The sequence below is a fragment of the Lissotriton helveticus genome, chromosome 9 (assembly GCF_964261635.1).
Source record: "Lissotriton helveticus chromosome 9, aLisHel1.1, whole genome shotgun sequence".
Taxonomy (NCBI): Eukaryota; Metazoa; Chordata; class Amphibia; order Caudata; family Salamandridae; genus Lissotriton; species Lissotriton helveticus.
This window is the reverse complement of record NC_136070.1, coordinates 1197476748-1197504692: the sequence shown is the minus strand read 5'-3', so window position 1 is coordinate 1197504692 and position 27945 is coordinate 1197476748.

The following is a 27945-nucleotide window of genomic DNA, read 5'->3' as shown; positions in this document are numbered from 1 at the left end:
CTCAGTAGGAGACTATGTTCCGACCGAATGCATAGGCTCCCAATGAAGAAATTGGTGGCAGGGGAAAATCAGGCACCCTTTGGCAGGCATCCCCGATTGGGAAGGCTCCAGGTGCAGGAGGGCCCGCTACGGGCCCCCAAAGTCTGATTCTGACTGCCGATTCCAGTTGGACGGCACAATTCGGAAAGGCTGTCTGAATCCAGCATCATACTTGGTCGTTCGAAAAACGCAGCCCGTAGAGACGTACGATTCTGCTCCGTACGGCTCAGGCATTCCAAATGCCATTGGGTTCGGATTGGGATATTCCTAACGCCTAACTCTCATCATATTTGGTCGATCTGAAATCTTTCCGAATCTGTCGGAAGACACGTTCCCAATTCGGACACCGCAAATGCCGTTAGGAAGCCTTCCTAACCGCATCGGAATCGGGTACTTAGATGTGCACTCATTCTTGGATGTCTGTCTCTTTCATAGCACATTAAGCAGCCACATCTAACAAAACCCTACACCCATAGGTGCATATTAGCGTTGTATCACAAATATGTGGTAATATATGTCTGAATTTAAGGAAATATGATCCTGTTTTATAACTTCCCGTGCTATCTGTCTGATCAGCTTTTACTTGAAATTCATGAAATATAGGATGCAGAGTCTTTTCACAAAAAGCGTGATCTTTAGTATTTTTGTGCTTTTACAAATAAAAACAGACAGGAAATACTTTGTTTTCTGTCTGTATTTAACTATAAAAATCAGTAAAAAAAAGAAAACGGGGAGCATTAGTTACAGTACAGGTATATGCAAAGAGATTTTTTTAATAAAGGATATAACTGCATTTCATTAAGTTATACAACCTCATGCCTGGACACAGGGAATCTAAACAATCAACAGAAAACAACCATATGCAATGCAATAGGTGTCGCATTTGCGAGAGTTTAAGCTATTGGCATTGTAAATGGCAATGCCTTTTATTTAGGTATTTTCAAAACCAAAACATATATAAAAGGCATTATCATTTCTAATTCCAATAGCTCTTTTTCCCTGAATCTCTGCAGTCCCTAGGTGGTTAGCTTAGCCCAGAAACCCTCTGTTACTCAGGGTTCCAACTACTTGAACAGGTTTGCTTGTGTGGAGATTGGGGGTAGCACAACACATCTGTTACATGAATGGTCCAGTGTTTCTTTTGAGTGGCAAAAGTGCAGCCTGGCCAGTTGGGTTTCTTGCAGTTTTTGTGTCCATGTAGCTAAATAGGAGGTCAGTTAACTGACCCTTAAAGCACACTTCTTTGTCCTGGGTACAAGTGGGAGCAGGTCCAGTCCTGAAGAAGGAACCCAGGTTTGCAGCATTATTGACTGGCAGTAGCCCATTGGGGAAGGTGACTCCTTGCCTCTCTCCTATGAATAAGAAACAAGTTCCATGAGGTCACCCTATCCAAACATCTGCAGCAGTCCCAGTGTGCGCTGCTACAAACAATCTCAAAAGAGCACCTCTACCTAAATCCAACATGACAGAACCTTTCTCTCCCCACCCCAAGCAGAGCTCCTGTTCCCACCCTAGCAGTGTGGCCAGGAAATGAGCAACCCCCCCTGGTCATTCAAAACAACTCAATGGAATTGAAGTCTGGCTCACTAAGTAGACAAAAGGAAAAAAGGTCCAGGTGAGAGCTGCCAGAGCCAGGGTAGGTATTATTTAAAGATATGCAAGGGGCTGAACACAGCTCCCAGGCCATCTTGTCATGGGAAGGTCAACTTCTCTTCACACCCAAAGCCTTTTTCCAAGTTTGGAACCTAATTAATAAGCTATTCGGCTCCTGGGTGACAGTTAGAAGTTCAGGCAAGTAACATTTTTAAATTACCTTCTTGTAAAATATTTGATACAAATCCGACTTTACCAATGAATTGTATTTGTAATAAATATTTTTAAAGTCCAATAATTAACTTTTCATATGGTTCCTAGGCAGAGATAAGCTTAAGTTCGGAGTCCTAACTTTACTACTACTAAACTGAGAAAAATCCTAATTTTAAGACTTTCGGTATTCACAGAAGGCATTTAGTAGTCCTAAAGTTAGGACTCCTAACTTCTGTGAATACCAAAATGAGTAAGTGCCTTCTGCGAATACCAAAATGAGTAAGAGCCTTCTGTGAATACCAAAAGGGTAGTAAGTTTAGGATTTTGTCTTAAGTTAGTTCTGTGAATCGGGCCCCTAAACTTTAATAAAATATCCCAATATTTCCTTATTGCTACTTGCAAGGACATGTATAGCTTTACACTTTGAATGTCTTTCTTTTGCATGTCATGCACACTGCCTCATGGGCATTGCACTAAGGGCCTACTTTGGGTTAACTTATTAATATTTAAAAACAGACTTTAGGCCTGTTAGAAGGGTTTTTTATGTTGATTTTGCAATTTATACCTGCACAGCCAGGTTTCTTGAGGCAGGATTGGTCTCAGGCCTTGCCTTGTTACTTTAGTGGGGGCACAATAGTTACTGCAGTTCACTAGTTACATTTGCCTTACAGGCCCTAGGTACACTTTGTACTGTATACTAGGGACTTATACATACGTTAAGTATGCCACTTTGGCGTATAGTCAATGTTTACGTGTTTTAGCGGCACATGCACATGTGGCTTGTTAGCAGAGTCCCAGTGCACAGATTAAAAAAACAAGCAGCATCAGTCTAATAATCAAAATGGATGTGGTCATGCAAAAATAAGTATTTTCTTACAAAGGCTGTAGTGCTACAGCTCACTCATGTCCATGAATCAATCAAAGAAGCTAAATACAATAAATGGAAGAGCTATTTAATCCTATGAATTAATGTCTAATTTAATTACATTCCAAGAGAAGACATGCATTTTTCCATTGGAAAGTGGAAAGCCTTCTTTCTCCTGATCCAAAGTCAACTTCAGGGACACAGGGGCATATGTAGGTAATTCACATTTTGCGATTCTCAAATAGCGATTTTTAAGGAATCGCTATTTTAGAATTGCAAAATGGAATGTAGGTAAAAATTCGCAATATTTTTGCGAATCTCTGTAATTCCTTAATTTCGATTAGCAAATTGTGAATCACAATTAAGGAATGACTGTCCCATTCATTCCTATGGGCCAAGAGGCCCAAAGGAATGAATGGGGATACATTCTCAAATTGCGATTTTCTATGAGAAAATCGCAATTTGAGAATCGCAATTCCAAGGGTGCCAGGGTGTCCAAAGGACACCTGTTGCACCCCTGGAATGTGCCTGTAAGTACATGTGGCGCACACACATGCCCTAAGGGCATGTCTGTGCGCCACATGGCACTTTGAATTTTTTTTTAAAATGCATTTTGACAGGAAATCACAAAATACCATCTACTTGAAGTAGGTGGTATTTTGCGATTCCTTAAGCCAAAATCGCAATTTTAAAGGTACCCCTACATAGCATTTAAGGAAGCACAAAATTGTGATTCCTTAAATGCTTGAGCAAAATAAGGAATCGCAATTTTTGCAATTCCTTATTTTGCTAAGTGGCACCTACATACCAAAAGGCCGTTTGCAATTCGTAAACTCCGGAATTCTGCGAATTCCGGCATTTGCGAATCGCAAACGCCTACCTACATATGCCCCACAGTCCAGTTTTTCTTTGTGCTAATCCAGTACTTGCAGAAAAACATCCAACTCATGTCTGGAGCAACTGTTTGCCCTTCATTACTATGCAAGGGCTAAATTCCATCCCTGAGCAAACAAGTGTTTGAAATGGGATCAGGATTACGAGCTGTGTGATAATTATCCCACACTCGCAGCTTTCCACTGATAAATTCCGGCAAGACAAACCTGACGAAATGTATTGATGAAAACAGCCTGAAAAAACGGCAATACATGCGGAATGCGAAGTCTTAAATACAGATTCTGCTTGTTATGCCCTATTTCCCTTAGAAAAATCAGAATAGGAGGCATTTATCATATATAGTATTTAGCACGTGAGGTACATACCCCACCCTCTTCTGACAAACTCATAATGAAGGCCTAATATTTTAGAAAAGACCTGGGGGTTGGTGATTTCAGCAACAATTATGCACAGAGGCATTAGGCACTGTAATACGCCACCCTGCAGCTGTAAGCAATGAGAAGGAGGTTTAATACACACAGACTTCTGCACTAAAGCAGAACTCTCAAGAGTCCCCGGTCAATACGTGAGTAGCTTGTCTAATCCAAGTTTTGATTTATATCATGAGAGTTGTAGTCCTATTTTCCTATTTTATATATTGCCCTCAGCAGTGCTACAAATCTCAAAAAAACCTAAACTCGAAGATCAGTTCATGCATGGAAATGGGAAACTTGATAGCTTTACTAAAAGAGGGCTTGGAACAGTCCACTCAACTTATTAGTCTCTCTTAAAGTTTCCATCACTGTCTCCACATAACAAGCACAGTCAAGTCTGATAGGTCGCAGTTTATTCAGGACTGAGTAAGCATACCACAGCCAGTCGGAGCAGATACAAATTGAGAACTGAAATAGGTGAAAAGCTTGCAAATGAGACAAGGATGGGCAGAGCAAAGGGAAATAGTAGGGAGATGGGTATAAAGCAAAGATAAAGGAAAGAGACAAGGGTGACAATGGAGCAAGAAGGGAGGAAGAAGCCAGAGAAGAGAATATATGGGTGAGAAAGAGAGGTGTGGACATAGAAAAGACAGGAAGGGGTGAAAACCCAACCATGTTCTATACTGATGCTCGAGAAGAACAATGGCTCTTTGGTATGCAGGGGACGGATATGTAAGGATGGTGGAAGCCCGAATTGCAAGTCAATAGTGGCTTGGGCAGAGAGGTAAGTGCTCCATTGGTGGATCCTGATGCCAAACAGGTATGAGTTGTCTGTCTGAGCTGAAGAGAGTTTTGGGGCAAGATGAAGGGGAAATGAAAGTGAATGGGAGTATCTGTTGATACCATTACCCTTTCAACCCCACAAAGCCCCAGCTATTGGCATATCTGTGTTTTACATGCTTGCAGAGGGTTGCAGGCAAGTTTCCCGGCTTTATTTTCAGAGCTATATAATGTGGATTGCTGAAGTGAATGCAAAATGCAGTAAAATAACTAACATCATTGCTTTGGCAATCACATTTAGAAATATATACACTGAATGACGTACATGTTCATGCATGAATAATCAGAATATAAAGAGGGCACCTTGCGCACTTGCTAAAGGAAGGCCATGTTATCCAAATTTCTTGTTGCCTATTGCTAGCCATGCTAATGCCCCTACTATTAAGTAAGACAGTGCATTCCTGTCCTTTCTGTCTTCGCTGGCGTTGTTCTTGCAGCCCAGCGCCAACTTAGGCACCTTTGCAACATGGTGCAAGGGTGCCTCTGTTGCAGGCAGGATTGTTTTTGTGCGGGGGGAGAGAGCTTCCTGCACAAAAACAATCCTACTAGGCATTTTCCTCTTTCTATGTGCGCTGCAGAATTCAGCAAACCTGGAAAGAGGAAACAACTAGGAGAAATTACAATATTTCTCCTCATTATGCCTCACCTCGGGAGTCATACAGATTTGACGCTTCCCCAGGTTTAAATCACTTTGTAAATCTGGGGCAGTGTCAAATTCCCTTGGTGTTGCATGAGAAAACCCACTGCAAAGCCCATGGAAGGCCTTCTGGATGCAGAGTAAGGTGACAGCGATTTGCGATGTGTCACCTTACTCATTATTAATGAGGCCACTCAAAGGCACGCAGGGTGGCTTTGCGTGGCTTCATAAATCTTTATGAGAGCCCTGCGTCATGCATGTACCACTTTACGTGGTGCAAAAGTGACTCATAAATTAGCCCCATAGTGCTCTGGAAAGAGGCAAAGCCTATTCCATTTACTTTTAATAAAATTGGAATCAATATGCTATGCAGACAGCCGAGCTGTTAGCCAGACCTAGCAATGAGGTTAAATCTACACAAACACCTCTGAAGTTACAGAAAAAAACAGATAACTGTGCAAACCATCTGCTGTCTTCTAAGTCCCAGAAACATCACAGGAAAAAGGTGGGTGGGGCATAAAGGCAAGGATGCATTCGATGTAAACCCTCTTACCGTTGTGGATCGCAGAACATTAAGACACCCGAAAAAGGCCTGTAGGACAATTTGAGCTTCCCCTTCTCCCTAAGAGAGGGGCATATTAGCAAGAACCTTGTTAAAATTATCACAGTTTTAGCGGCAGGAAACTGCCGCTAAAACGGCGATATTGGGCTTGCTAATATGCATTATAGAATTCAATGGAAGCCCAGGTTAGATGTGCAGGACATCTAACCTGGGCTTCTACTGGAATTCTATAACGCATATTAGCAAGCCCATTATCGCCGTTTTAGCGGCACTTTCCTGCCGCTAAAACGGCGATAATTTTAACGAGGTTCTAGCTAATATGCCCCTAAATTCTTTTATGCATAAAGCGTTGATGCCAGCGCTTTCTGCTCTTTATTACATTTCTTTCCCAAAACGCCCAAACCTGATGGATGTATAGTAGCAGCCCCTGAACCTTGATGAGCTTCACAGTCCGCCATTGATAAGAGGGGGTGATGGCAGTACTACTGTGGTGATCTTCTGTTCTTAGCACAGAATTAAATTGCTCCCCTTACATTTGTAGATCTCAAATCCAAATCTCCGGACTCTTCTGGTCTCCCTCCATAGTTGTACATTGGGTTAGGAAGGGTTGGATATGAAAATACAATTTTCAAACCCCTCTTGTAGGAAAGAACGCGTTATTCAAATCAATGGCCTTGACTTTATCGTCTTTGGAAGGACGAAAGTACGAGTCAGTCCTGTTGTTTATTTAACACATGGTCTGCAAGTTTACATCATCTCAATGAGAAAACTGTAGATTCATGATGTTAGTAAAGGAATGAGAATGCCAAGAATGGGAACAAAGGAGACTCTTTGGAGCACTCTCATGAGATTGTGGAGGAAGATGAGGCAAGCGGGAGACAGAAACATCAGGGGCAGCAGAGAGACTTGCTTTGGAGGCACAACATTGGAGAGAAGAGGGAGGTGCAGTACAAGCAGGGGAGACTGTGAGGCAGAGGGAGGGGAGCGAGCAAAGCATAGTCGAGGTGAGTAATGAAAGCTTACAGAGAGGACCATTCCCAGGATGCTTGTTTTCGATCCAGAGATGACCTGGCCTGGCAGTTCAGGCTGGACTGTTCCTGTGGGAGGAAAGGTCAAGATTGATTTGCATATTGCTGCGTGTATAGTGGGGTGGCATGGTGAGTTAAAAAAAGGATGGATTTAAGCCCAGCTATCTTTACCGGGGGTGAATGTTTGACAATGTTCAGCATTCTATCCATCATCATGTTTGTGTTGCTGCAATCCCCTTAAGTGGGAGGGTGTGTCCATTGCATTCAAGCTTACCTGGCAGATGAGAGTTGATACCCCAAAACCGGTCCCAGGATGCTTGTTTTCGGTCCAGGGAGGACCTGGATTTGCAGTTCGGGCTGGACTGTTCCCATGGGGAGCAGGGTTAAAACTGTATGTATAAGGCTGGGTCCAAACTGGAATGCATGGTGAGCAAAAAAACGATGGATTTAGCCCCAGATCGCTGAACATGGTGTGAATGCTCTACAATGTTCAGCATTCTGTTCATCATCTTTTTGTGTTGCTATGCTCCTTGGACGGGACAGACACAAGAATACAGAAGAAAAGCCATCCAATCAGCAGCAGCAAGTAACTCACTGAGTATGGCATCAAAAGCCATCAAATCATGAGCAAGGGGTGAACACAAAGCCCACTCCAAGTCTATATTGGATACAATAGTGATGTGTACCATTTAGTACGCGTACCCCCAGATTCATCAAAGTCACGTTTTGCGAGTCCTTAATAGCGAATTTTAAGGATTCGCTATTAAAGACTCGCAAAACGGGATGCATGTAGAAATCGCAATATTTTTAGCGATTTCTACTGCTTCCTTATTTGCGATTCGCTAATTGCTAATCGCAAATAAGGAATGGCTTTCCCATTCATTCCTATGGGGAGTCATTCCTAATTTGCGATTAGCAATTAGCGAATCGCAAATAAGGAAGCAATTTCAAAGGTGCCAGGGTGTCCAAAGGACACCCTGTTGCACCCCTGAAATGGTAATGTACACTGGTGTTGCGGACACACATGTCCCAAGGACATGTGTGTGTGTAACATACAACTTAGAAAAATGCACTGAAGTGCATTTTTCTAAGTTTTTGCTATTTACCACGTAGTCAGACTTCGCGGTAAATAGCGGCCCCAGATTGAAATGGTTCATGCATTGCATTTAAGGAATCTCAAATTGAGATTCCTTAAATGCAAATAATCGCAATGTAGCGATTTCTAAAATTGCGATTTTTGCATTTGGGATGATGCATCCCAAATGCAAAAATACCGGTCGCAAAGGGGCAGATTCTGAGAATCTGCCCCTTTGCGAGCGAATTTTGGTTTGATGAATCTGGCCCGTAACCTCTAAAGTCCCTGGATATGCATTATTTCATAGATAAGTGTAACATGTCGGCAGCAAGTTTACAGCAGCATGTCACTCACTGACCTTGAAAAGTTCACACTAACTTCAGTCATGAGTCAAACTTGCTTACAACCATTGGTGGCCCAGTTTAGGACACAGGCTCCAAAGCAGTGACAGCCCTTTGCAAAGCGCAGTATTAGCACTTCTGAGGAAAGATAAACTGGCCAAGCTCTGGTGGATTAAACAGGATGACCCTAACTGTCTGGAAGATTTGTCGCGCCCCATGCTGCACTCGGAGATGCTAAGCCACCCTTCAGACAGCGGCGAGCGGCGCTGCATAAGCTTAAAGGAACGGAAAACAAGCAATCATGTAGTCTGTGTCTCTTCCAAGGCTGCAGCGCGACCCCGGCAGCAATGGGATGTTTTCCAATTAGTAGAAGGTGGAGAAAATTCAGATGATTAAAGGAATAAAAAAACAAAGACCGTCGCTTTCTGCAACATCGAGTGCTGGCTTGAAAAATGCTAATTTCACAGCCTTCATTCTACTTTGGAAACTTTAATGTCTGCGCCTTAATTATGCCGGCAGATTAGCGCCTCAGAAGGCCGACAAACCGTTTATCGTTCACTTTCTGAGGCTGTGTTAATATCCACAGAGCTCGGAAGCCGTTCTAATGTGAGCCGAGCGCCGCCGTTCATCCCGGGTGGCGGGTGGAATTCGGGTCCTTGCTTGGAGAGATGTTCTGCCGTCCTGTTGCATCACAGGCAACAGGGCTGAGTTGTTGCATTTATCAAACTTGGAGGTTTAACCCTTTCCGTGCTGATGACGAAACCGCTCCGTCATCAGCCGGGGTGGCGCTGTGCTGATGACGGAGCGGTTCCGTCATGGCCCACCCGACACGCCTGCGCGGCGCTGATTTTGCGCATACACGGCGCGTTCTATTAAGTGGGCGGGGCCATGACGGAACCGCTCCGTCATGAGCACAGCACAACCACGGCTGGTGACGGAGCGGTTCCGTCACCAGCATGGCCTCGCCCCGCGGCCCCCACGCCCCCTTAGCGCTGTTATGTTATGTTATGTTATGTTAAATTAAATTTATTAAGCGCACGTACGCCCATAGGCTTCATGGCGCTGTGGAAAACTGGCACAACATAACATGTAACAGAAAAAAGAAAACGGGATTAACTAAGGGTAAGCTTGCTTGAAGAGCCAAGTTTTAAAAGCCTGTCTGAAGGCTAACAGATCTTCATGGAGCCTTAACGGCAATGGCAAAGAGTTCCACAGGGAGGGGGCCAAAAAATGGAAAGATCCACCTCCTTGGCGTTGTTTCCTGATTCGCGGCACCACTAACAGGTTCTTTTGACCTGAGCGGAGAGCGCGAGAGGGAGTGTAACTAACAAGCAGGCTGCTAATAAATCCGGGACCCTTACCTTGTAGAGCCCTGAAGATAATGCATCCTGCTTTAAAAGCTGCTCTCTGCGCTACTGGCAACCAGTGGAGACTGGCCAGTCCTGATCTAATGGACTGCCACTTAGGGATCTTGCAGATCAACCTGGCCGCTTGGTTTTGGACCAGTTGAAGTCTCTTGAGCTGCCCCGCTGGAAGACCCAAGTACAGACTGTTGGAATAGTCCAGACGGGACAACACAAGAGCGATAATGACCTGAATCAGAGCAGGGTGGGTTAAAAGGTGGGCGATCTTCTTAATCTTGCGAAGTTGAAAGAAACTTGCAGATACCACAGTCCCTACCTGATTTTTGAGCGATAGATCTTCATTAAAAGAAATTCCAAGGCTCTTAACTGTTTGGGACTTAGCCGGGGGGTCACCCATTTCTGGAGGCCAGAAATGTGGTCCCCAGTACAGTGCACTCTTCCCAGGCAAAATCAATTCAGTTTTGCCTGGGTTGAGTTTTAAGTGATTTAGGCCCATCCATCTCTGAATGTGAACCATGGTCTCCCGAAATTCGGTGACCGCGCCAGGTGTGTCTAAACAGAAGATCAATTGCAGATCATCTGCGTAGTTAAAAATTAAGGCTCTGAACTTTTTTAATGAGAATAGCAAGGGTCGTAAATACAAATTAAATAAAAGTGGGGACAGAGACGAGCCCTGAGGGACTCCACATTCATTTTTGATTTTAGGGGCTGTAAAGGTTCCTAATCTCACTGCCTGGGTGCGTTCCGAGATAAATGACTTCAGCCATCTAAGTGCCGAGCCTCTCAGGCCAGCCTGTTCGACACGGTCGACCAAGATAGTATGGTCGACCGTGTCGAATGCGGCCGACAGGTCAAGAAGTACCAGTGCTTGGGGAATGTCCTTGTCTGCATTGCATCTAAGTACATTCTGGACCGCCAGTGTCACCATCTCGGTTGAGTGCCCCGGTCGAAACCCAGCTTGATTAAGCTCCAGGTATCCAGTAGATTCAATGAAGTGAGAGAGACAACTAGCAACATGTGCCTCCACTGCAGCGGAATAGCCGCCGCAGCGATGAGGTTAAGAATCTGATGCAGATTGGCTGGTACCATGCTTCTGCAGTGCAGAAAAAAAGAATTTGGGGCGAATGCGTTAATTTCGGGGGCCTCATTTATGAGGCTGTGCGTCACTTTTACGCCGCCGGTGTGTCACTTTTTGCGACGCACCAGTGGCATAAAAAATGCGCCTTGTTGCGCCATATTTACAAAGTGACGCATATAGGTAGATGCATCACTTTGTAAACCCCTGCGCCACATTATACCTGCGCCAGGTATAATGTATGCAAGGGGGGCGTTTTGACTCAAGAAAGGGTAATGGAAGTGACGCAGTTAAATCTATAAGATTTCACGGCGCCATTTCTTGGCTGCTAATGCGTCAAAATCTTACGCCTGCTTCATGGCAGGCGTAAGACTGACGCAAGCACTAACAACATGGGACTTGCCCATGTGAAAGTACACAGTGCTGGAGTGCGTCACTTTTGCACCTACAGATACGTCAGAAATACTGACGTATCTGTAACTCCTTGCGACATGACGTGTCATATTATAAATATGACGCATCAATCATGATGCAAGGAGTGCGCACTGAGAAGTGACGCATCGCTGCTTTCACGCAGCGATGCGTCATTTCTCAAAAAATGAGGCCCCAGGTTTTTAGCTGGAGCGTTGCGAACATTGGTAAAAACAGGTGCAGTGCACCGGGGCCCAGTGCCCTGAGAGGCCCAACGAGGCCTCACATTTGCTGTATTTTACAACATCAAAAATAGTAAAATAGGCAATTTTTCTTGCTAGCACCAAGGCCCGTGCCATCATTGCTATGGTACTTGATTTTAGCCTAATTAAATGAGGTTGTCAAAGTATAAATTCCTCCCAAATGCCTCCAGATTTCCTGCATAAATCGGTAAAGAATGCCAGTGCCATTACTTTGTTTCACCGTGAGGGTTAATGGTTTTTCTGGCTAAATCAAATTTTATAACCAAACAAAATATCTTTTTGCAGTTGAATAATCATGGCAGATAGCTTAAGAAAGCCAGAAAGCCAGGAATCCACAATCAATTAGCAGTGTGAAACAACAAATCAGTGGTAGCAAACACTAACTGAAAGATTGCTAATGACGGTGACATCATCAAAGCTCTCGGCCTCCTATATGGGTACTGTAAGTTTCTTACAACTGGTCGTTATCAGCTTCACGCGAGATGTAGCATTTGCATTGTGCAAAATGTGCCAGCAGTAGGTGAGATTGTTTCTGGCAGAATCTTGGGTGATAAACTGAGCGAAGAACCCCTCTGACAAGTGGCAAATGGTAGTCCTTATATACTAAAACTCATCAGAAAATAGAGTTTCTGACGCAAGTTTAAGAATGTCTGACATAGGTTAATTGCATCAAGGTATGCGTCCTAGACGTTTCCTTATGAACACATAAGGTAAAAGAACGTCAATTCAGACTACTTTATTTTGGTTATATGTCAATATGTATTCTTAATTATTCTTGACATGGTGGAATGTAACTATTTGACCCAGACAAATGTTGCATTGATGGTCGTATCTGTGTCATTAATTAAATCTCTTGAGGCTTTCGCAGTTCTTAGAAAGATATGGGCAGGTGACAACTGCGTTGAATGACAGACATGGCAATGATTATGCATGAATCGGGAAAGATTGCGACTTCTATTGTGGGAGAGCGGGAAGATGGCAACCTTCTCTTAGTCAAGATGGAGTCGGGCCTACATAAGACGGAGTGAGACCGTAGGGACCTTATATCAGTCTGAACAGCTCATGCACTGTCTGTTACGAGACGTATTGTTAAATTTCACTGGGCTTAGAATCCACCCATTGCTTACTATTGGTTGGTTTCATCGTTACTCTCATTTGTCTGCTTCTTATTTTTTAGGTTGTATAGCCTTTCCCGCCTCTTCTTGAGTTTGTCCCACCCCAGTCGAATAGATGCATTACTTGTGTCTTTCTACTGCTAATTATTTTAGGGCCTACTGTTTTTTTTGTCTTAGCACAGCACAAGAGTGAATCTGTTTTAAAGCTGTCTCTCTAGTGAGCAGATGACCTGAAAGACATTAGGATCCAACTCTCCGAGAACAAATGCTGTAGCTCAACTTCAAATGGGGTGCAGCATTACAATTTGCCCAAGGGCCTACAACCAAGACCTGAGTGTAACAGTGCTGGTCAAACCCTCAGCTTTGTTTCACTGAAGTGCACATCTCCTCCAGTGACACATAACATCAGCTGGGCTCCTGCCATCACACAGATGCTGCAGTTGCCCAAGTAATTATTGCTGTGGATTAAAGCATGTGAACTACAATCCTGTGCTTCACATGTGTGCTACCTGACCAGCATTTACATGCCTCTTTGTGAGTTTTCTTACATTGCAGCCAGAAATCACGCAACGCCAAAAACATGCCTAAAACACGTCAGACGTATTGGCTTCCGGAGTGCTTGTGAGCTGTTTCATTTACATGAGTAAATGATTTTATCATAAGTAATTAGAAATGGTAATCACAAATGGTTCATATGCTACCATCAGCATGTGTGCACTGGCCAAAAATGGATGAGCATGTAATCTGAACACTGTTATGGCCCACTGACTCTCATTGCCTTCAGCCTCAGCTCCAGAGCTATTAATCATGGCCCATTAAGAACAACCTCCCACGACCAGAACACACCTGGAAACCTAAATGCGTCTTAGCTCACATATACCATACAAGCATTAGAAAACCCATTAGCTCTCCCTTTTATAGCCGAAACTTAATAGTTTAGCCAATACTTAGTAAAGTCAATTCAAATTACAATACAAAATTGCAGTAAAGCAAGAAGTTTACAAAAGTTAACAAATTCAAATTCTTTACTTATGTAAAATATGTAATGTGTATACTGTTAAATATTGCAGAAACATTGGCAAACAAATAGGTCCCACAGGCGAGACATATTAGCTTTGCCACTGCTTGTTAGAATTTGCTGTGAGGTGTTAGAAAATAATTGAGCTGTTTGAAGACATTAGGTCTGACTTTGTGTTGTTCAAATTGAGAAACTTGTTATTTCTGTTGACCTCAAAAAGATGAAACAGGCATTTTGAGCTCTGTGGCAGACCAAGGGAAATCTGAACTCCTGGACAGAAGGTGAAATTCAGGGGGATAAAGAACTTAACCCTTCAAAGAGTAGTGGAGGTGTAGAGGGTGCAAGGTGGTGCTTAGATGCAATCTAGGGGAATGTGTTTAAAATGTCATTTTTTCTGTGATTTTTTGCATAAATTATTTTGAAAAATGATACGAATTTTACTGGTAGCATCTCACATAAAAAATGAAGGGCATATTTACAAGCCCTTTGCGCCGCCGGTGCGTCATCTTTTGTGACGCACTGATGGCGCAGTGTGGTGCTCCATATTTACAAGGACACGTAAAGCCACTCTGCATGGCTTTTCGTGTCCTTGTAAATACAGCCTCTTTTTAAGCATAACTTTGTGTGAAAGGGGCATTCCATGGGTGTTGCTGTGGGTGTCCCCGCGCAAAACCCATGGATTCTTCTGCATTCCCAGATTTACAACGTTTCGTAAACCTTGAAAAGGTGTCAGAATCCTACGCCTTCCCAGGGGAGGCATTAGACGCAAGTAGGCGAAATACTTTCATTTCACCTTGATTTTTCCTCTTTCTACGCGTGCTGCATTTTGAAAAGGAAAACACATCTAGGGCCAGATGTAGGAGCCTAAATACCGGTCGGTAACGGTCGATTTCGGCCGTTACCGACCGGTATTTAAGAATTGGCATGTAGGGGCATAATTTTACAGAATCGGTAAATTTACCGATTCGGTAAATTTACCGAATCTGTATAATACCGAATCGGTATTTTTACCGATTCGGTAAATCCCAGATGTAGGTGGGACTCTTCTGAGTCCCAAAGGCCCTACAAATTCGGTATTTTACCACCCAATCCAATTGGGTGTTAAAATACCGAATTCAGGTGTGCATGCACATGTGTGCATGCACACCTAGCCATGTGACAGACAGACATGCCCTTAGGGCATGTCTGTGTGCCACATGGCGCACATGCCTATTTTTGGGGTGCCAGAGGGTGTCAAAGTGACACCCCCTGCACCCTTGCAAAATTCGGTATTTACCGATTCTGTAATTACAGAATCGGTATTGCCCATTGATTCCTATGGGCTTCAAGGCCCATAGGAATCAATGGGCAATACCGATTCGGTATTTACAGATTCGGTAAATCCCGAATCTTAACGATTCAGTATTTACAGAATCTGTAATACCTACATCTCCCCCATCATATTTACCGACTATTAAATACCGAATCGGTAAAATTTGGTATTTAAGAGTCGGTAAATATGAATTACCTACATCTGGCCCCTAGTGAATGTTTTTTGTGCACAAAAATGTCTGTACCTTCCTGCACAAAAACAATCACTCCCGCAACGCAGGCACCCTTGCACCATGGTGCAGGGGTGCCTGCGTTAGTGTATGGCAGCCAATTGTGCGCCAGCGCAGGGGAGAGTTCGACGCATATCTTTGCTTCAAAAGTAACGCAGCTCAGCCAGATAGCTTGCGGCACAGCTATGCATTACTTCGTTCTAAATATGGCCCTGAATGTAAGGCCAAACTTGCATTCAGAAGTAATACAAGATACTACCAAGGGGACTGCTTTAATGAACATGTTTTGTGCTCGAAGTAGGCGCTCATGGAAAAAATTATGCCAGATTTCACACCTGTGAATTCTGTGAATATTCGCAAGCCTAATAAAAATGTTGCAGGAGTCTCATGAGATCGCAGTAGGATGTGAAGCAGGCAGAAATTGATGGCGCAGCAGGCGTAGTCTTCTTTGTCACCATTCATGGCACCTAGGGCTGTTTTCCTCCACTCACATCCCCTCCATCAATTTTGACATGAAACTATTTTATTTGCCATTTTGCCGTGAAGCTGGAGAGTGTTGCAGAGACAGCAACAGAAATGTGTTTCCCAGAATGAACTGAGCATTTTTCACATTTTTCCAAATATATCAGCTAAAAGCCTGTGTTTGAGCGATAACTCTGAAATCATGAAATATTCCATTACAAAAAAGTCTGCGACAATTCCCAGGATCATTATTCATCTGCGGGAGCCAGTGCATGTATGTGCGGATAATAGACTTGTGTGTCTGCTAGAATAATGGATGTACAACCAACATGTTTAGGGTACAATAATGTTACAGGGAAAACATTGCCTTTTTGATACATTGTGCATCAGCACAGCAAAATGTAAAAGGAGAAACAATGCACGGCTTTTAAAATATTGTCACAGAAATATAATGCCCATCACCAGTAGACGCGAATATTCCATCTGAATTCTTGTGCCCTAAAATATTATATTTCCTACAGTAATATCCGGTTATAGTCAAAAAGCCTGGGCCGTGTCAGCGATTTTCAGAATGCTTGATAAAAAAAACTAGTCATTCCCACAGAAGCCTATGAAAGGTGTACTTGGATCAAGAAAGAGTTTCTGTCCTAAACTATGGAAGAAGGCACTACACAAAAGCCTCAAAGACCGCCACCTGGACGGCAGATCATTTTGGGAATTGAGTCCTTATTAGAACCACTGTCCCTATACGTTGATTGCTTTCTGAGACCTTTTGTTAAGGAGATGCCCACCAACTTACAGGACAGAAAGGCCATATTATGTGATATAGAATTCAAAACTGAAACAGATTTTCTGGTTTCTTTTGATGTGGAGTCGCTTTATAACTGTATCTCTCAAGACCAGACGCTATCCACAATAGAAGTTCTAGTAAGATCTAAAGAACTAGACTAGAACCCCAGTGTCATTCATTATGCAATGTGCTACTATTGCAATGAAAGAAAACTTTTTTCGGTTTGAGGATAGGTTGTTCCTACAAGTCTTAGGAACTTCAATGAGAAGTACTGTTGCCCCAAGCCTAGCTAATCTTTACATGCAGTCAGTGGAGACATAAGTGATCGTAATACCACTAAATCCCTACTGGCACAACATTGTGCTTTGGAAGTGCTATATCTACGCTATCTTTGTCATTTGGTGGGGGGTGACTGAGACGATTTGTTTGTTTCATGAATGGCTTAACACCCGCAATGTCTTTCTCAAGTTCACATATAGTAAGGAACGCCTTGCATTTCTGGACCTCATGATCTACACATGGGAGGGTAGTTTGAACACTGACCTATACAGGAAACCAATGGCAAGAAATGCACTCCTTTCTTATTCAAACTTGCATCTAGAATCCCTCAGGGATTCGGTCAATTTTTGAGACTAAGACATAACTGTTGAGAGCTCAAGCTATACAAGGAACACATGGCCAACTCACAGTCGCAATTACTTGACCGCCAATATCCATAATCCTGATCCACAAATCGGGCAAAAGAGCCAGAAACAACAATTGGGAGGCATTATTGGAAACACGGCCTCCTAAAGAACCTGAAGACAGACTGGTGTTTGTGAATACCTTCAGCAGTACGTCAGGTCTCTTACAGAGATTCATTGACAAGGATTGGACAATATTAAATAAAGGCACAGTGACATTACTGCGCCCTATGTTTGCATTGATAACATAGACATTTAATATATGAATTACTCCTGAAGGAGCATCTTGTTGCTGCACAACTGTAACAAGAGTAACTTCCTAAAACAGCCAGGTCTTCGAAGGCTTCTTAAAAGTGAATGTGTATGATATAAGCAAAGATTAGTGGGGAGTTTATTCCAGTGATAGGGTACATTGTAGGAAAAAGATCTACCCCCGCCCGATATGAGGCCTGAATGCAAGGGACAGTCAAAAGAGCCTTATCCGAGGATCTAAGGCATCTCAAAGGACGATGCATGAACAAGTAAACAGGGCAGGAGTGCCTTATGTGTCAGACAACAGTGTTTAAAAAGTACCCGTTTTCTGAAAGGCAACCAATGGACATTCCGTAGAATAGGGGTAGATGAGGAACGAGAGGGAGGATTACAAATTAGTCTAACAACAGTGTTCTGTACCACATGCAGCTTAGTCAACAAAGAGTAATTTACTGATTTCCTGTAGTCCAGATGACTGATTATAAGAGCTTGGACAAGCGTTTTTCTGGTACTGTTGGGGAGCCAAGGAATAGCCTTTTTTAGAAGCTTCATAGAGGCGAAGCATGAACACAGGTGTTTACTTGGTGCTTCATGGAGAGAGACCAATCCACCTTCACTCTGAGATTTTTCACAGACTGCTTAGGAGAAGGGGCTGGGCCCCCTTTCAAAAGAGGTTCAAATCTGAAGGAAAAGCAGATATATATACACCTCCACAATCTCTCACCTCAAACACACAGACCACCCTATGAGGCCTCCCATTCGTGAAAGGACACTCCTTGCTGCTTATATGGCGTGTGTGCTCAAACCTCTCACACCACTCACATATATATAGGCATGAACAGACCTTGGGAGCAGATACTCAGCACCAATTGCAATTCTGCCCACCTAATATATTTGATCACATGGACTTGCAGCCTGAGATATGTCGGCATGACGACGAGGAAAATTAAAACATGCATCACAGAACACAAAAGTACCATCCTTTGTATGCAACAAAACACCAAACTGACTACACATTTTTCTCAGAAAGAAAACAGCACTGAAAAACTGACCTGAACTGTTCTAGACAAACCCAACATGACACCTACCACTACCAATGTAGACCAATACCTTTTTATTAGAGAACAACGATGAGTGTTCTGGAAACAAAGTGATAAAGAGGGTCTAAATGATGACATCTTGTGGTTCTCCCTGGCCTACACCAAAGAGCTGCCTTGAGATAGAGGGGCAGATTACGATGTGGCTCGGAAGGTTCAGGCCAACAGTCGTAGCCTTCTGAACGCATCGTAATGGGCTCCTTGGTTTACTTTCCGACCGCCTAATTAAGATATAGGCAGTCGGAAAGTAAACTGGCTGTCCATTCCGGCTGGCTTCCGACAGGCCTGGAGAGCCTGTTGTCCAGTCGGAATTGAGCTGGTAATCTCAAGGATGGGCCCTTCCGCCCTTGAGATTACAATGCATGGTTTTCAACATGATTTCCATGCTGGCCTGTCCGACATGGAAACAATGTCAGAAAGTGTGTTTGGGGGCCCCCAGCAGGGCCCTATTTAATGCACGGCCACTGGTTGGAGGATGAGGGAGCACCTACGGTGCCTCCCTGTTGATACCTACACTTTGTGACAGGCACCTTGAGGTGCCTGCCATGGGGTGCAGGGATGAACAACACCTCACATTTTACTATGGGAGCATGCATTATGGCAGGCGTATGGTTGTAATGCATGCTCCCATTGTGAAATGCAGGAAAGCATCTGAGCAGACCAATCCCAATGTGATTACTAAGAGTGCAGGTGGCCACATTGTCACATCACTTTGCCTGCATGCTGAAATCCATTCTACGAGCAACATGAACCCCTACTAAGGAGACACAAAAAAAATTACCAAAGGATATGACTTATACTACACCAGCACCATGACAATAGATTCTGATCATGGAGTGATTCATTATTCAGATCCAATAGATTTATCATAAACATTACCCTTTGGAATGCTTTGAGAATTAAGTGTCTACATTTTGTTGGTCTAGTTACCAGCCGCGGCCGGTAGTGGGAGTACCGGCCAGTCAGTGACGTAGGGAGGGGGAGGGGCAGGGTGGGGGTAGTAATGTATGGATTACGGACTTTAAAAGGTAAGCAAACATAAAAATAAATAAATACTACTTGATGGTTCGATACTGTAAACTATTCACTTACCACAACACCCTCATTAATGAAGTTACAGAGACGACATTGATGTATCTAGATTTCTTATAGTTCATTAGATTCCAACAATTGGGAACATTATGGGTCCTATTCACAAAGATACATTCACACAAAATAAGTCTACATTTATGAATATACTCCTATACTTTGTCGGAAATTTACTACTTTTGGCTTGTCACCATTCCTGAGTTTAAATTTACCACAACATGTACACCTATATGTCTCCAATCTCTGAAAAAGAGGGCAGTGTCAAAATTAGAAGTTTGAAGTTGCTACTAGTAACTTTTCACATGAAGGAGTTTCCTATGGTAAAACATAGGGAAAATTTAAAAAGAGTATTAAACTATAAAAAAATATATAAAAATATGTTTACATGAAATATTAATATAAATGAATTGTATAAATGTATTTTAAACTAAATATAAAATGCTATGGCACAATTACATTTGAATTTGACATTTATTTAATTTAAATATATTAATTAGAACACTCTTTTAGGTTACATTTTTTTTTAAATCACACCTAAAATAAAATGTTGACATGTATTTATTATGTATTAAAAATGCCATTCCAAAAGGTGTGCAGAATAATTTAAATTAATGTAACTATTCAAAAAAATAAAGTTGCATTTATTTTTTAAACGGAAATGATTATTAACATGTTATTAAGAAATATGTTTTATTTATATATATATATATTTTTTCTTATCATTAAAATATATTTGAATATATTTTTAAGCAATCAAAATAAATAATGTTGATTATTACACTGTTTCCTATGGGATTCTATTTTAAATCCCTAACTACATTTGTTTCTTGTGATGGTGTTGCAGTACTAGTGGATGTGTGGTGCTAGACACGCTCCAGGTATGAGCTAGAGTACATTTGCCACTGTTCTGCATAGTTCTTGGCTGCAATAACTTTAGAAGAGAAGTTTAGGAACATCAATGGGCTTGCATTTATGTGCGTGGTTGTCTGTCCGTCCCTAAGCCCTTCCTTGGCCGTCCCTATACCCCTTCCTTCCTCTCCCACTTAGTAGTAGATACTCCCCACTTTGCAGGGCCCTACCCAGAGTCTCTCACAGATTTACTACTAAGTAATAAACTTACATGTGTGTGGATCTCCCCATAGAAAATATAGGAAAGTTGGGGAGGTATTTTTGTGGATTGCATTTTGTAGTAAGCAGTATTGCTATAGTAATCCTTTATTTACTACAAAATTCAGTTTGTAAATTAGGCCCGATATGATCTATGTAAGAAATTGGGATATTGGGTGAGGGGGTGAGAGCTCACATCAAGTAATAGCCACAACCCTTGTCAAGGTGAACCCTTACAATCACTACATTAACCTAAGCGCAACCACCTGATAGTTATGGCACAGAGCAGTCAAGCTTAACTTAGAGGCAGAGTGTAAGGCATTTGTGCAGTACCAAAACAGTAATAAAATGCAGTGTGCATGAGGCTTTGGTCGGTGGTCTCAGGCCGGCCAAACCCTCACGCGCACTGACCTCTCTCCAACCCAGCTGTATTGCTGGGTGAAGAGATCAGCAGGTAGGGGTTCCAAGCTCCTGATGGAGCACAAAACCAGTGCGCTCTGCCAAATCCCAAAGCTGCTCTCATGGGGCCTCATTTATGAGGCCGTGCGTCACTTTTACACTGCCGGTGCGTCACTTTTGTTACGCACCAGCAGCGTAAATAATGTGCCTTGTTGCACCATATTTACAAAGTGACGCATCTAGGTAGATGCGTCACTTTGTAAACCCCTGCACCACATTATACCTGCGCCAGGTATAATGTATGCAGGGGGGGCGTTCTGACGCAAGAAAGGGTCATAGAAGTGACACAGTGCAATCTATAAGATTTCACTGCGCCACTTCTAGGACACAAATGCGTCAATTTCTTATGCCTGCCTCACAGCAGGCGTAAGACTGACGCAGGTCCTTTCACGTGGGGCTTGCCCCATGTGAAAGGACACATTGCTGGAGTTGCGTTACTTTTGTGACACACTCCAGCAATGCGTCACTTTTGCGCCATACAGATACGTCAGAAATACTGACGTGTCTGTAACTCCTTGTGCCATGATGCGTCATACTGTAAATGTGACGCATCATTGGTGTCGCAAGGAGTGCGCAATGAAAAGTGACGCATCGCTGTTTTCACGCAGCAATGCGTCACTTTTCATAAATGAAGTCCAAGGTGAGAGCAGCATCGGTATGGGCCGCAGGGGAAGCTGGGAGCTTCAGCCTGTGCGAAGAGGAGAAGCCCAGAGAGCAGCACGAGGAGCGAAAGACTGGCAGGTAAGTTTTCTTTTTTTTTTTAAATTACTTTAGCCCCACCACATTTATTTTACATCAGCGGCAACTGCTGAAGAGAAAAAATGTCCATTAATCCAGTTTTTACATGCTACAACATTACCTGGAAGTTTTCAATGGCCCCTTAAAGGTCTCTTTTTAGTTGATCCTCATCATGGAAATATTTTAGTCTCCCAAATGCATCTTTACAATTTTATATCATGAGAAGATATGCATTTACAGTTTTTCTTGTATGTGAAGGCATGTAAAATCCGCATGTCTCTTTGCATTTCTATCCATTAACTTTGCCTTGCTTTCAAGTTAAATGCTGTTCTCAACTGACCGCCTTCATGACTGATAGCCTCTCATTTTGTAATCTCTCCTCTTATCCTACACACTCTCTGCCCTTTGACAAGCTATTTCATGGAACATTAAACTTATACATATTTACATCGGTGATTTACTAAATGGGCAGTTCAAGATGGCTGATGACTGGAGGAGGATATATTTATTTATCTTTGTTTATTGTTGCGACAAAACCATTTCAACAAGAAATGTTGTACATGGCCCTATTTATGCGGTACACAAGTAGCTGTGATCATGGGAACATGTAATGGAGATTATTGGATTGATTGGCGGTGAATGTCTAACATAAACAAGATGGTTCAACAAAGGCCTCACATACACATTTGCATATTTGCAATGCTTAATTTAGTGAAGCAGAGGCTGTTGTGTAGCTGGAAGTTAGGATTCATAGACATGTGGTGATTCCTGAGAACACTGTGGAAGAAGGTCAACACAAAGATGGAGAGAGTTCCAGAGCCAGGACCCAGAGTGCTAAGGCCTAAAGCTTGAGGCCACATGAAGGTTTGAGATTGGCAATCAGGACTTGGTTGTGGAATAGAACATGGTGATAATGAGTCTGGTGTGTCCAGTCCTGGGAATTACCAGGTCCACTGGACCGTGCCATTTCTGATCCTGAAACACTGAACAAATCACAATATGGCAGAGCAATATCCCCTACAGTGAAACTGCTCTGAAGTGCCATTGATTGGGCCCCAGAGAGTGCAATTCTTAAAAAGAAAAAAATACCATAAATTTGCATCTGTAGGTTTACAATCTGGCATGGGTGATGATATCCAACTTTGAAATTTACAAAAGTTTTAAGTGTAGCCCTGCCCCCTGGAATCCTAAAACATCCAATTGTACAGACATACTCCTGGAAGCCGTTTTCAAATTACATTTTTGCAAGCAATAACACATGAGTAAATTCCTGATCAAATCCATGGCTAACTTTTTTCCTTTTGCTCTCCGGTGAGAAAGAATTTCTCTGAGCAAAGTATGTTGCCCTTTGGGGAAGTCCATTCTGCTAGGCCTCTAGCAATTTTGGAGTTCTTCCCTTCCTCTTCTCGCTTTGAAAAGGGATTTACTCACGCCTTTGACAAGAATAAATAGTTGACTTTGCCAGGACTGGAAGAGGTTGGACACGAGTTTTCGTTTGCCCACAAACATGTAAGGTTTTTGGCAGTGCATAAACTTATAGGGGCATATGTACAAGGGGCTAATGCCGCCTTTGTGGCACTGTTCCGATGGTTTTGTTGCGATATTTTTATCGCCATATGTACAAGCTGTTGCTACCCGCTGTTAGCGTCAGTTTTCCGTCGAAAACGTCCATTATAAAGATCGCCACTTCTGATGCGAGGGAGGCGTTCCTGTGCAAACACACATGCCGCATACCCCACTTCCTGATATTTACAAGGGGATTCCTTAAGATTGAAGGACCAAAAAAACTGCCTCTAACTGCAGTTAGAGGCGGTTTTTTAAGACCAGGAAATAGGTGGTCTTAAAAATGGAGATAAACCTTGGGGCCTCATTTCAGCAGGATTTGTTGCTGGACCGCACTGCAAGCAATGTTGCTGCGCTGCCATGCGACAAAATCACAGGTTAGATAGTACGCATTCCTGGGCCTCATTCATGAAAAGTGTTGCAGCACTGCGACAAGACAGCATTTCACTACCCCCTTCTTGCGACACCACGGATGCGTATTCACTGGACAGTGCTCCATGACGCAACTAATGACAGATACAACTGGAATCCTGACGTATCTGTCTGCGCTAAAGTCACGCATTGCTGCAGTCGTGTCACAACCATGACGCAACTTCAGCAATGCATGGGGCCTGCCTATCCCTGTAGCACTGGGTCACCCTTATGCCTGCCATCATGCAGACGTAAGGTGCTGACGCAGTGCCGTTCTTGAGTGGTGCCCGGGTGTCGGCGCAGTTATACATCTATCGATGGCAGTTGCGCGCTGCGGTGTCATAATCTGTAAGCATTGGCAGAGTGGTGGTGCTGAGGGAGTTGACGAGATGTACTTCGGTGGCCTTGATACAGCTGCAAGGGAGGCAATGATGGGGATTGTGTACGGTGGGCATGGTGAAGACGTGATGTATACAATGATGATCGTTAAAGGAGAGACCGGTGGTGTGGCTGTAATTGAAGATCCCGCTGGCAGAGGAGACATGCTTGACCGTGTGTCCTGCTATGAGCTTGCTGCAGTGACTAGCTGCTTGAGTCTAATGTTGGGGAGCTACCCCAGGAGGGGGTGGTATTCTGGTCACTGGGGTTATCCAGGTGGAACTTGAGTTCGCTGAATAGTTTTTCGTCGGTTGATGGGAGAGCCTGGTGTGCAATGAGGTCTACAATGGTATCAGAGAATGGGTGTCTATGGTCCGGCGACCTGCACACGAGGGTGCAGCAGAGGATTGGGTTGGTCCAGATATGAAAGTTAAGGTGTTCCACGGTCACCGTTGGATCATTAGAGTGCGTTGTCAGTTGGAGTTTGCTTCGGTAGGTGGTGGCAATTAAGCATGGGCGAAATCTGCGAAATCGCGGTCTGCAAAATCGTGCGAAAGCGAATTCGCGATCAGCATAATTCGGGAATTCGTGCGAAATTGCGAATTTTGGGGGTTTTGCGTGTTCGCGGGGCTTTTTGCGTGTTCGCGGGGCTTTGTGCGTGTTCGCGAGCCGCTAGCACAGCGAAGTTACCCATGCGGTCGTGTATGGGCACAGCACCCTCTGGTTCACCACTGCCACCCTCTGGTTCAGCACTGCCACCCTCTGGTTCACGACTGCCACCCTCTGGTTCACCCCTGCCACCCTCTGGTTCAGCACTGTCACCCTCTGGTTCACCACTGTCACCCTCTGGTTCACCCCTGTCACCCTCTGGTTCACCACTGCCACCCTCTGGTTCACCCCTGCCACCCTCTGGTTCAGCACTGTCACCCTCTGGTTCACCACTGTCATCCTCTGGTTCACCCCTGTCACCCTCTGGTTCACCACTGCCACCCTCTGGTTCATCACTGCCACCCTCTGGTTCATCACAGCACCCTCTGGTTCACCACTGACACCCTCTGGTTCACCCCTGCCACCCTCAGGTTCAGCACTCACCACTGCCACCCTCTGGTTCATCACAGCACCCTCTGGTTCACCCCTGCTGCCACCCTCTGGTTCAGCACTCACCACTGCCACCCTCTGGTCCATCACAGCACCCTCTGGTTCACCACTGTCACCCTCTGGTTCACCACTGACACCCTCTGGTTCACCCCTGCCACCCTCTGGTTCAGCACTCACCACTGCCACCCTCTGGTTCATCACAGCACCCTCTGGTTCACCACTGTCACTCTCTGGTTCACCACTACCACCCTCTTGTTCACCACTGCCACCCTCTGGTTCATCACTGCCACCCTCTGGTTCATTACTGCCACCCTCTGGTTCACCACTGCCACCCTCAGGATCATCACTGCCACCCTCTGGTTCATCACTGCCACCCTCTGGTGTGCCACTGCAACCCTCTGGATCATCACTGTCCCCCTCTGGTTCATCACTGCCACCCTCTGGTTCATCACAGCACCCTCTGGTTCACCAGTGCCATCCTCTGGATCATCACTGTCCCCCTCTGGTTCATCACTGCCACCCTCTGGTTCTTCACAGCACCCTCTGGTTCACCAGTACCACCCTCTGGTTCATCACTGCCACCCTCTGGTTCACCACTGCCACCCTCTGGTTCATCACTGCCACCCTCTGGTTCATCACAGCACCCTCTGGTTCACCACTGCCAGCCTCTGGTTCACCCCTGCCACCCTCAGGTTCAGCACTCACAACTGCCACCCTCTGGTTCATCACAACACCCTCTGGTTCACCCCTGTTGCCACCCTCTGATTCAGCACTTACCACTGCCACCTTCTGGTTCATCACAGCACCCTCTGGTTCACCACTGTCACCCTCTGGTTCACCACTGACACCCTCTGGTTCACCCCTGCCACCCTCTGGTTCAGCACTCACCACTGCCACCCTCTGGTTCATCACAGCACCCTCTGGTTCACCACTGTCACCCTCTGGTTCACCACTACCACCCTCTTGTTCACCACTGCCACCCTCTGGTTCATCACTGCCACCCTCTGGTTCACCACTGCCACCCTCTGGTTCATCACTGCCACCCTCTGGTTCATCACAGCACCCTCTGGTTCACCACTCCCACCCTCTGGTTCACGCGTGCCACCCTCAGGTTCAGCACTCACCTCTGCCACCCTCTGGTTCATCACAGCACCCTCTGGTTCACCCCTGCTGCCACCCTCTGGTTCAGCGCTCACCACGGCCACCCTCTAGTTCATCACAGCACCCTCTGGTTCACCACTGTCACCCACTAGTTCACCACTGACACCCTCTGGTTCAGCCCTGCCACCCTCTGGTTCAGCACTCACCACTGCCACCCTCTGGTTCATCACAGCACCCTCTGGTTCACCACTGTCACCCTCTGGTTCACCACTACCACCCTCTTGTTCACCACTGCCACCCTCTGGTACATCACTGCCACCCTCTGGTTCACCACTGCCAGCCTCTGGTTCATTACTGCCACCCTCTGGTTCGTCACTGCCACCCTCTGGTTCACCCCTGCCACCCTCTGGTTCAGCACTGTCACCCTCTGGTTCACCACTGCCACCCTCTGGTTCACGACTGCCACCCTCTGGTTCATCACAGCACCTCTGGTTCACCACTGCCACCCTCTGGTTAACCACTGTCACCCTCTGGTTCAGCACTGCCACCCTCTGGTTCACCACTGCCACCCTCTGGTTCACCCCTGCCACCCTCTGGTTCACCACTGCCACCCTCTGGTTCATCGCAGCACCCTCTGTTTCACCCCTGCCACCCTCTGGTTCAGCACTGTCACCCTCTGGTTCAGCACTGCCACCCTCTGGTTCACCTTTGCCACCCTCTAGTTCACCCCTGCCACCGTCTGGTTCACCACTGCCACCCTCTGGTTCATCACAGCACCCTCTGTTTCACCCCTGCCACCCTCTGATTCAGCACTGTCACCCTCTGGTTCACCACTGCCACCCTCTGGTTCACGACTGCCACCCTCTGGTTCATCACAGCACCTCTGGTTCACCACTGCCACCCTCTGGTTAACCACTGTCACCCTTTGGTTCAGCACTGCCACCCTCTGGTTCACCACTGCCACTCTCTGGTTCACCACTGCCACCCTCTGGTTCACCCATGCCACCCTCTGGTTCAGCACTGCCACCCTCTGGTTCACCCCTGCCACCATCTGGTCATCACTGCCACCCTCTGGTTCACCCCTTCCACCCTCTGGTTCACCCCTGCCACCCTCTGGTTCAGCACTGCCACCCTCTGGTTCAGCACTGTCACCCTCTGGTTCACACCTGCCACCCTCTGGTTCAGCACTGTCACCCTCTGGTCCACCACTGCCACCCTCTGCACCATCACGGCACCACTCAGCGCCACCCAGCATTAATCTGCGCAATCATTCAACAACAACTGGTCCAAATATGTTCTCTCAATGCTTCAAACTTTATTACAAATGTCACAAAAAGATGTTAATATTTCACTTCTGTTCTTGGATTTTCGTCACAATAAAATACACTGAACATAATCTTCACAAAAGTTATTTACAAAAGTTTAAGCTT